Genomic DNA, 9,633 nt, shown 5'->3' with positions numbered 1-9,633 from the left:
AAAGATACTCTGGGAAGCTGAATTCCCTAGATTAGGTATTCAAAAGCATCTTGCTACATTAGAAACTTGACTAGACGAAGCCACAGATTCAAAAGCATCTGGCTACATTACAACCTTGGCTGGACTAAGCCATGGATTCAGTATGTTTTTAGATAGCGCACAGACACAAAACACCACCTACCAAATTGATACGATGAGTTTGATGAGGCAAACTAAGTGACAACGGACAACTGCAGCAGCCCTTGTTTCACCTGAAGGAAAAAAAACTCATGATCAGATCAGCAACATCAAGAAGAGCTCTGTACATATCATACTACTGGCTACATCTCCTAGGAATATTGATGACACCGTAATAAATCCTTCGGCCTCTCCATACGAATTTGCTAGGTTGGAGGATCTGAATGATGTGACTGATGTTTCTAAATAACAAAATGGGATACTAATGCATCGCTTTCCACCTCGCAATTATGAAATAACCAAACCAAAAGAGAACTCTGTGCATGGTCAAGAGACAAACAAGTGATTAAGCACTACATATAACAGTTGGATCATCTGGATATCACTTACGATCCAAAAAAAAAAGTCATTTTCACTTGCATTAACGTAATTTTAATTATTTGTCTATGTTATTCACATCTGTGAATCCCTATTGCTCAATGGACAGTAGTTTGAGAGTGCACACTACCCACGGAGGCAGCCAGATATTTTCCCAAGAAAATAAACAAACTGTCAAAATCCCATAAACTAGAGATGATCTTCTTACCTGTTGAAGCATTATAGCAGATTAGCCCTCCAAACTAGACAGTCGTCCTATGGATTTTTGCAGCATGTCAGCTTCATCACATCCACCAATGGTTGTGCCTACATCATAATAAGTCAGGCAATTAACAGTTTGGAAGAAACAGCAAATGGATACGAGAAGGGAACACTGAGTCAGTTACATAGATAGATGAGTTGACAAATAAAACTTGCGCCAAATAACTCCCTTTTAAATTCATATTTCATACTTCCTCCAATCCATAATAAGTGTTGGTGGTTTAGTACAACTTTGCACTAAAGTTGTACTAAATCACCGACACCGATTATGGATCGGAGGGAGTAGATGATTTTGCAATAGATTAACAGAACAACATCGGTTGTAAAATTAGTGCAATGCATATTACTCAAAGCAACCTTATACTGACGAATTTAGCTGATTAGAAAAGAACTCAAGATTTTTTCTAACATAAACTATCCCTCTTCATGTCAGACAGACAATTAAAACATGACTAAACAAATAAACTCTAGCAAGAAAAGACAATGTGCATTCAATTGAAAATAAATTGAGCCTAACTAGAGACAATAAATGCAGTTAATTTTTTGGGGTCTTCATGAAGTGACAAAGGAAATCAGCGAAAATAGCAAGATCAGAATCAAGACAAGTAATGGATAAAATAGTAATACAACTAGCTTTGAGATTCCGAGCCTGTCAACCAAGTTACTAATTGACATTTGATTTTATACTAATAGTACTCCTACATTTGATCAAGATCTCCCAAGAATGGATACAAATAATGATGACCATAGCTTAAGTTTTTCTGTCTAGAGAAGGGACGATAGTGGACTAAGCTTAAGGTGTCAGTGACTTAAGAAGCACAGTTAAGATTATTGATCAATAACATATTATGCAATATAACTGAACTGGGTAACATAATGACTAAGAATGAGCAATCACCTGGTGTACAGTAGAAACTCGTGAAGGGATGGTACTTAAAGATAGGATCATAGCTTCCAGGAAGTATCTTCGATTGCATCGACTTAAGGTGAAGCATATATGCATCGGGTTCCAGGTATATAAATAAATCATCAGTATCCTGAGAATATCCCATTATAGCGCCATCTGCCTTGGTCGGAGGTCGCCCAAGAATGTTTTGAGTTTCAATGGTCTTCCACAGAACCCATGTGGCAACGCCATGGCGATCAACATTTCTATGCCACATTTGTAAGGCCATGTACAATGGTGATGACTCAGCTGTCTGTAAGAGGTAGTTATAGGTGATTTTGATGATGTGGAGGAAAGAGAATGAGGAGAGAGAAGGAGGCTGTCTGTAAAGTTACAGACAGTCTGTAGGCTTCTTACAGACAGCTTACAGACACCATTTTTGCTGTTGTATGAAGGGTGTCTATAATTTATACTCACATATAGCTATGACTAAAAATAGATAACTTACAGACAGACTATTGTATACAGTGTCTGTATCATTGTCTATAGATGACATGGAGTAGTATTACAGACAGCATCCGTCTAAACCAATGTACATGCCCTAAGCATGTGTAAGACAATATGGCTAAGCCAACGGCACCATCCTCGGACTGGATGATGTGGCTGCTTCCATCTTGTAAATCACATGTAACAGGAGGCCCCCCGATCACGGCTAGGTTGTGCCCATCCAAATCAAACTCCACTATACGGTCGGTAAAGGGCAACCAGTAAAGAGCGTTACCAATGAGGGTCGCAGCAACATGGTGGGCGAAAAGATGGAATGGAGCGGCTGTCGTGATGAGATTTCCCCATACGCCAGCCTGGGAGGAGTAAACACAGGCCATGAGATCATTCCTTCCCTTTCCCACCAGCACCACCTTGAAGGGGCTCGAGTGGCAGCTGCCGTGCACGTGACCCTGCTCGCTGGCGGAGCAGAGCACCGCCCCGTTGAGGATGTACCGATCCAGCTCCGGCGGAATGGCCACGTGGCGCTGCTCGCCGGCGATGGGGTCGCACACAAGGACCTCATTCCGAGCCGACGCCCGGTTATTGACGAGGACGAGGCCATGGCGGCAGTCGAGCACGTCGGTGCCGCGGCTGCAGGGTCCAAGGTGGAAGCGCTCCGGAGGAATGCGGTCGGGAGGGTCCAGGATGGGGGTGAACTGGACCCCCTGGTAGCCGTGCTCGATTATGCCGAGGAGGGGCGGCTCCCGGTGGTGGGCGCGGAAGAGGCGGAGGAACTTGGGGTCGGCGACGAGCCCTCGCCAGCGCGTGCAGACCGCGGAGGCGCGGGGAAGCGAGGATGGGCGAGGCGGGAGGCGGAGGAGGATCTGACGGAGGAGATCGTCGACTTCGAGCGGGGAGGCAGGCGTCGCCGGTGATGCGCCGGGGAGGCGGCGTCTCGTTCCGGCGCCCTCGCTCTCACTCATTTGGACGGAACGGGGATTGACGGACAAGTGATGGCGGCGCAGCCCGAGACCTACTAGACCTCATACTTTTGGTCAGACCTATAGTATTATTATTGGGCCACTGCCTTCAAGCCCGCCTCAAACCAGGCCCGGTGCCCATTTCGCAATGAAGCATGTGAGTCTATGCTTCAAGAAAATGGCAGAAAATTATGGAACTTGCAAGCTACAAGTTGATTTTCGGTCTCGTGTGATTGCTACTTTTAGCAGAACAGATAAGCGCTTGTTTCCCAGTAAGGTATGTGTAACACCAAGATTTCTTGTGTGCAACATCCACATCAATTTGCCCCCTCCGTTTTTTTAAAATAATCTTTATTTCCGCTTCCCCGGCCGTTTGGGCAAATGTAGAACAAGTGCCCCTACTCTTTTCTACGGAGTAAAAGAAATGCAGTATGGAAAGATGTTATATTGTGATCCATGTTCATATAAAAGCGGTTAGTTTCTGACAAGCGGTGGCCGGAGACTTGGGATGAGTGGAAGACCATTGAAAGGCAGATCATCACCACAGTTTATAAATACCTTTTGTAAGACAGTGGCTAGGGTTTATTGCTTCATTCAAAACTCACGGCGTTGTGTAAACGCTCACACTTAATATTTCTTTGGCTGGTGTTCATGGTCTTTTGACTATTTCCCCCTCTCATTGGAGCGTTTTTTTAAACGTAAAAAACCTTGTCTGCCCTATGTTTCGTTTATTCGTTGTTGTTCTTTTGCTTGTCACGTTTATAACAAAAGCTCTTACAATGCTTTCATTTTTAAAATAATCTGTAGGGCTCAATTCGAAGGGCAAATTTTCTTCTCTATGCCGACGGCGGTGTGGAAACATTGGGCCTTGCCCAAATGCAAACTCCTGGCTTGGCACCTCCTCCAAAGCCGGGTACGGCCGCCGCCCGTCTTCGAAGGTGAAGGCTGGACAAATCTTTGGCATCCCTATCATCTCACCCCATGGGAAGTCTGGAACGAAACGAATGCTCCAGTTTTTTTCGTGACACCTCTTTCGTGCCTACCGTGGTGTTCTCAAAGATCAAGGCCGAGGCTGCGTTGTGGAGTAGAGCGGGTGCAATTATGACGCCAGAGTACGCTTTTGTATTGCGGGCTTTTTTTTTTTTTGCTCGGTTATGTGTCGAGGAACCCGTAAAACTTCTTCTTAGCTAACGAGACGGGACCGAGCTTTTGCATGTGTGTTTTTTAAAAGAAAAACCTGATGGCAGAAACAAGGATGTAATTTAAAAGCATTCCACAGCCTATACCAAAACGTTCCGGTCTTTGACTTCTGAAACATCTTTTGTCTTCCGCGGAAAAGCGTGTTCTTCCCCTTGCACTTGAGGGAGTAGGTATTCTGAGCTGCACATTTTATCGGCCAATAGACCCGTATTCTAGAGAGCCGGACCAGCAGGCGAGACGAGAGCTAGCTTCGTTGACTGCCACGCTGGATAGAATACAGAGCCATCCGGCACACGTACGTCACGAGGTTCACATGTAGTATAGCGATACGTTCTTTCGCGGGGCCACCCACCTCACCGCTTCCGAATCTGAAAGCAGGCGGCGGACCGACTGAGACTGACGTACTGACCGGACGACGGACGCGAGACCTCGTCCAGCTCCAGCAGAGCCGAGAGCAACTCGCCGGGCAGCCGGCCGGCCTCTTCCGGTCGTCTTCGCCGTCTTCACCCACCCCATCCACCTACTACCCCTCGCTGTCCCCGCTGGACGCCAGCTCCCCAGCGAGGGACTCGCGCGCACGTCCGATCGCGTCCATCGTGCCCGCGTGACACATCTCACGGCCACCAACCGACACCCAACGTAGACAGAAACATAGTGTATTGTTTATTTTTCTACGAAAACGTCTATTTTTAATCCTGGAATAGTAGAGATTAGACGAAACGAACCATAAACTTAAAAACCCAATCATCTGTACCCTAAATAAACTATTCAAAGCTTTTTGACCAAGTTGACCAACGCCACATGGACCAAAAAATTACAAAAAAAAACCGTGCACAATCATCTATTCGCCATCAAGTGACACATGGACCAAAAAAATTCCAAAAATTTCGAAGAAGCTCGACACGGCAAGGAGCACAAACATGTCGACCGTGGCCATGTTGGTGCTCGAATGTGGCCTCACCATGGAGATTGTCGTCTGCGTGTCCTTGGGCAGCCTCGCGTCCCTTCTTTGTGCCTAGGCAATGCGCCGCCAGCTGATGCGTGTAGTTGACACGTCCGTTGGGAACCCCAAGAGGAAGGTGTGATGCGCACAGCGGCAAGTTTCCCTCAGTAAGAAACCAAGGTTTAATCGAACCAGTAGGAGTCAAGAAGCACGTTGAAGGTTGATGGCGGCGAGGATGTAGTGCGGCGCAACACCGAGAGATTCGGCGCCAACGTGGAACCTGCACAACACAACCAAAGTACTTTGCCCCAACGAAACGGTGAGGTTGTCAATCTCACCGACTTGCTGTAACAAAGGATTAACCGTATTGTGTGGAAGATGATTGTTTGCGAGAGAAAATAGTAAAAACAAGTATTGCGACGATTTGTATTTCGAGTATTAAAAGAATGGACCGGGGTCCACGGTTCACTAGAGGTGTCTCTCCCATAAGATAAAAGCATATTGGGTGAACAAATTACGAGTCGGGCAATTGACAAATAGAGAGGGCATAACAATGCACATACATGACATGATAAGTATAGTGAGATTTAATTGGGCATTACGACAAAGTACATAGACCGCCATCCAACTGCATCTATGCCTAAAAAGTCCACCTTCGAGGTTATCGTCCGAACCCCCTCCGGTATTAAGTTGCTAAACAACGAGACAATTGCATTAAGTATGGTGCGTAATGTAATCAACAACTACATCCTCGGACATAGCGCCAATGTTTTATCCCTAGTGGCAACAACACAACACAACCTTAGAACTTTACATCACTTGTCCCGAGTGTCAATGCGGGCATGAACCCACTATCGAGCATAAATACTCCCTCTTGGAGTTAAAAGTAAAAACTTGGCCGAGCCTCTACTAGAAACGGAGAGCATGCAAGATCATAAATAACACATATGTAATAACTTGATAATTAACATGACATGGTATTCTCTATCCATCGGATCCCGACAAACACAACATATAGAATTACGGATAGATGATCTTGATCATGTTAGGCAGCTCACAAGATCCAACAATGAAGCACAATGAGGAGAAGACAACCATCTAGCTACTTGCTATGGACCCATAGTCCAGGGGTGAACTACTCACTCATCACTCCCGGGAGCGACCATGGCGGTGTAGAGTCCTCCGGGAGATGAATCCCCTCTCCGGCAGGGTGCCGGAGGAGATCTTCAGAATCCCCCGAGATGGGATCGGCGGCGGCGGCGTCTCAGTAAGGTTTTCCGTATCGTGGTTTTTCGCCTCAGGGGTTTCGCGACGGAGGCTTTAAGTAGGCGGAAGGGCAGACGAGGGGGACACACCATAGGGCGGCGCGGGCCCCCCCTTGGCCGCGCCGCCTTGTGGTGTCGCCACCTCGTGGCCCCACTTCGTATGTTCTTCGGTCTTCTGAAAGCTCCGTGGAAAAATAGGCCCACGGGTCTTCGTTTCGTCCAATTCCGAGAATATTTCGTTACTAGGATTTACGAAACCAAAAACAGCGAGAAAACGAGAACGCGCACTTCGGCATTTGTTAATAGGTTAGTTCCAGAAAATACACGAATATGACATAAAGTGTGCATAAAACATGTAGGTATCATCAATAATATGGCATAGAACATAAGAAATTATCGACACGTCGGAGACGTATCAAGCATCCCCAAGCTTAGTTACTGCTCGTCCCGAGCGAGGTAAAACGATAAAAAAGATAATTTCGAAGTGATATGCCATCATAACCTTGATCATACTATTTGTAAACATATGTAATGAATGCAGCGATCAAAACAATGGTAATGACATGAGTAAACAAGTGAATCATAAAGCAAAGACTTTTCATGAATAGTACTTCAAGACAAGTATTAATAAGTCTTGCATAAGAGTTAACTCATAAAGCAATAAATCAAAGTAAAGGTATTGAAGCAACACAAAGGAAGATTAAGTTTCAGCGGTTGCTTTCAACTTGTAACATGTATATCTCATGGATAATAGTCAACATAGAGTAATATAACAAGTACTATATGCAAGTATGTAGGAATCAATGCACAGTTCACACAAGTGTTTGCTTCTTGAGGTGGAGAGAAATAGGTGAACTGACTCAACATAAAAGTAAAGAGAATGGTCCTTCAAAGAGGAAAGCATCGATTGCTATATTTGTGCTAGAGCTTTTATTTTGAAAACATGAAACAATTTTGTCAACGGTAGTAATAAAGCATATGAGTTATGTACATTATATCTTACAAGTTGCAAGTCTCATGCATAGTATATTAATAGTGCCCGCACCTTGTCCTAATTAACTTGGACTACCGGATCTTTGCAATGCACATGTTTTGACCAAGTGTCACAATGGGGTACCTCCATGCCGCACTGTACAAAGGTCTAAGGAGAAAGCTCGCATTTTGGATTTCTCGCTTTTGATTATTCTCAACTTAGACATCCATACTGGGACAACATGGACAACGAGATAATGGACTCCTCTTTAATGCATAAGCATGTGGCAACAATTATTATTCTCATATGAGATTGAGGATATATGTCCAAGCCGAAACTTCCACCATGGATCATGGCTTTAGTTAGCGGCCCAAAGTTCTTCTCTAACAATATGCATGCTCCAACCATGAAGGTGGTAGATCTCTCTTGCTTCAGACAAGACGGACATGCATAGCAACTCACATGATATCCAACAAAGAATAGTTGATGGCGTCCCCAGAAGCATGGTTATCGCACAACAAGCAACTTAATAAGAGATAAAGTGCATAAGTACATATTCAATACCACAATAGTTTTTAAGCTATTTGTCCCATGAGCTATATATTGCAAAGGTGAATGATGGAATTTTAAAGGTAGCACTCAAGCAATTTACTTTGGAATGGCGGATAAATACCATGTAGTAGGTAGGTATGGTGGACACAAATGGCATAGTGGTTGGCTCAAGTATTTTGGATGCATGAGAAGTATTCCCTCTCGATACAAGGTTTAGGCTAGCAAGGTTATTTGAAACAAACACAAGGATGAACGGTACGACAAAACTCACATAAAAGACATATGGTAAACATTATAAGACTCCATACCGTCTTCCTTGTTGTTCAAAACTCAATACTAGATGTTATCTAGACTCTAGAGAAACCAAATATGCAAACCAAATTAGCAAGCTCTAAGTATTTCTTCATTAATGGGTGCAAAGTATATGATGCAAGAGCTTAAACATGAGCACAACAATTGCCAAGTATCAAATTATCCAAGACATTTTAGAGTTACTACATGTAGCATTTTCCAATTCCAACCATATAACAATTTAACGAAGATGAAACTTCGCCTTGAATACTATGAGTAGAGCCTAAGGACATATTTGTCCATATGCTACAGCGGAGCGTGTCTCTCTCCCATAAAGTGAATGCTAGGATCCATTTTATTCAAACAAAACAAAAAACAAAAACAAACCGACGCTCCAAGCAAAGTGCATAAGATGTGACGGAATAAAAATATAGTTTCGGGGGAGGAACACGATAATGTTGTCGATGAAGAAGGGGATGCCTTGGGCATCCCCAAGCTCAGACAGCTTGAGTCTTCTTATAATATGCGGGGGTGAACCACCGGGGCATCCCCAAGCTTAGAGCTTTCACTCTCCTTGATCATATTGCATCATACTCCTCTCTTGATCCTTGAAAACTTCCTCCACACCAAACTCGAAACAACTCATTAGAGGGTTAGTGCATAATAAAAATTCACATGTTCAGAGGTGACACAATCATTCTTAACACTTCTGGACATTGCATAAAGCTACTTGGACATTAATGGATCAAAGAAATTCATCCAACATAGCAAAAGAGGCAATGCGAAATAAAAGACAGAATCTGTCAAAACGAGACGATCCGTAAAGATTGATTTTATTAGGCCACCGAGACTTGCTCAAACGGAAATGCTCAAATTGAATGAAAGTTGCGTACATATCTGAGGATCATGCTCGTAAATTGGCTTAATTTTCTGAGCTACCTACGAGGAGATAGACCCAGATTTGTGACTGACAAAGAAATGCTGGGCTAGCGCGATAATCCAAATCTAGTACTTACTTTTCTATCAAAGACTTTACTTGGCACAACAAAACATAAAACTAAGATAAGGAGAGGTTGCTACAGTAGTAAACAACTTCCAAGACACAAATATAAAACAAAAATACTGGAGTAAAAACATGGGTTGTCTCCCATAAGCGCTTTTCTTTAACGCCTTTCAGCTAGACGCAGAAAGTGTATCTCAAGTGACATCGAAAGATGAAGCATCAACATCATAATTTGTTC

General features: G+C 43.9%; 1 long non-coding RNA gene across 1 annotated transcript; it reads right to left on the bottom strand.

Moving 5' to 3' along the window:
* LOC124705821 lies at positions 1-1,944 on the bottom strand. Its single transcript, XR_007004169.1, has 3 exons — positions 1,715-1,944; positions 764-861; positions 1-251 (listed from the first exon to the last, which is right to left on the bottom strand). It is a non-coding gene; the product is annotated as an uncharacterized LOC124705821 (long non-coding RNA).
* Between the last annotated feature and the right edge of the window lie 7,689 nt (positions 1,945-9,633).

The sequence above is a fragment of the Lolium rigidum genome, chromosome 4 (genome assembly GCF_022539505.1).
Source record: "Lolium rigidum isolate FL_2022 chromosome 4, APGP_CSIRO_Lrig_0.1, whole genome shotgun sequence".
Lineage (NCBI taxonomy): Eukaryota > Viridiplantae > Streptophyta > Magnoliopsida > Poales > Poaceae > Lolium > Lolium rigidum.
This window is presented reverse-complemented; position numbering and strand designations above follow the sequence as displayed.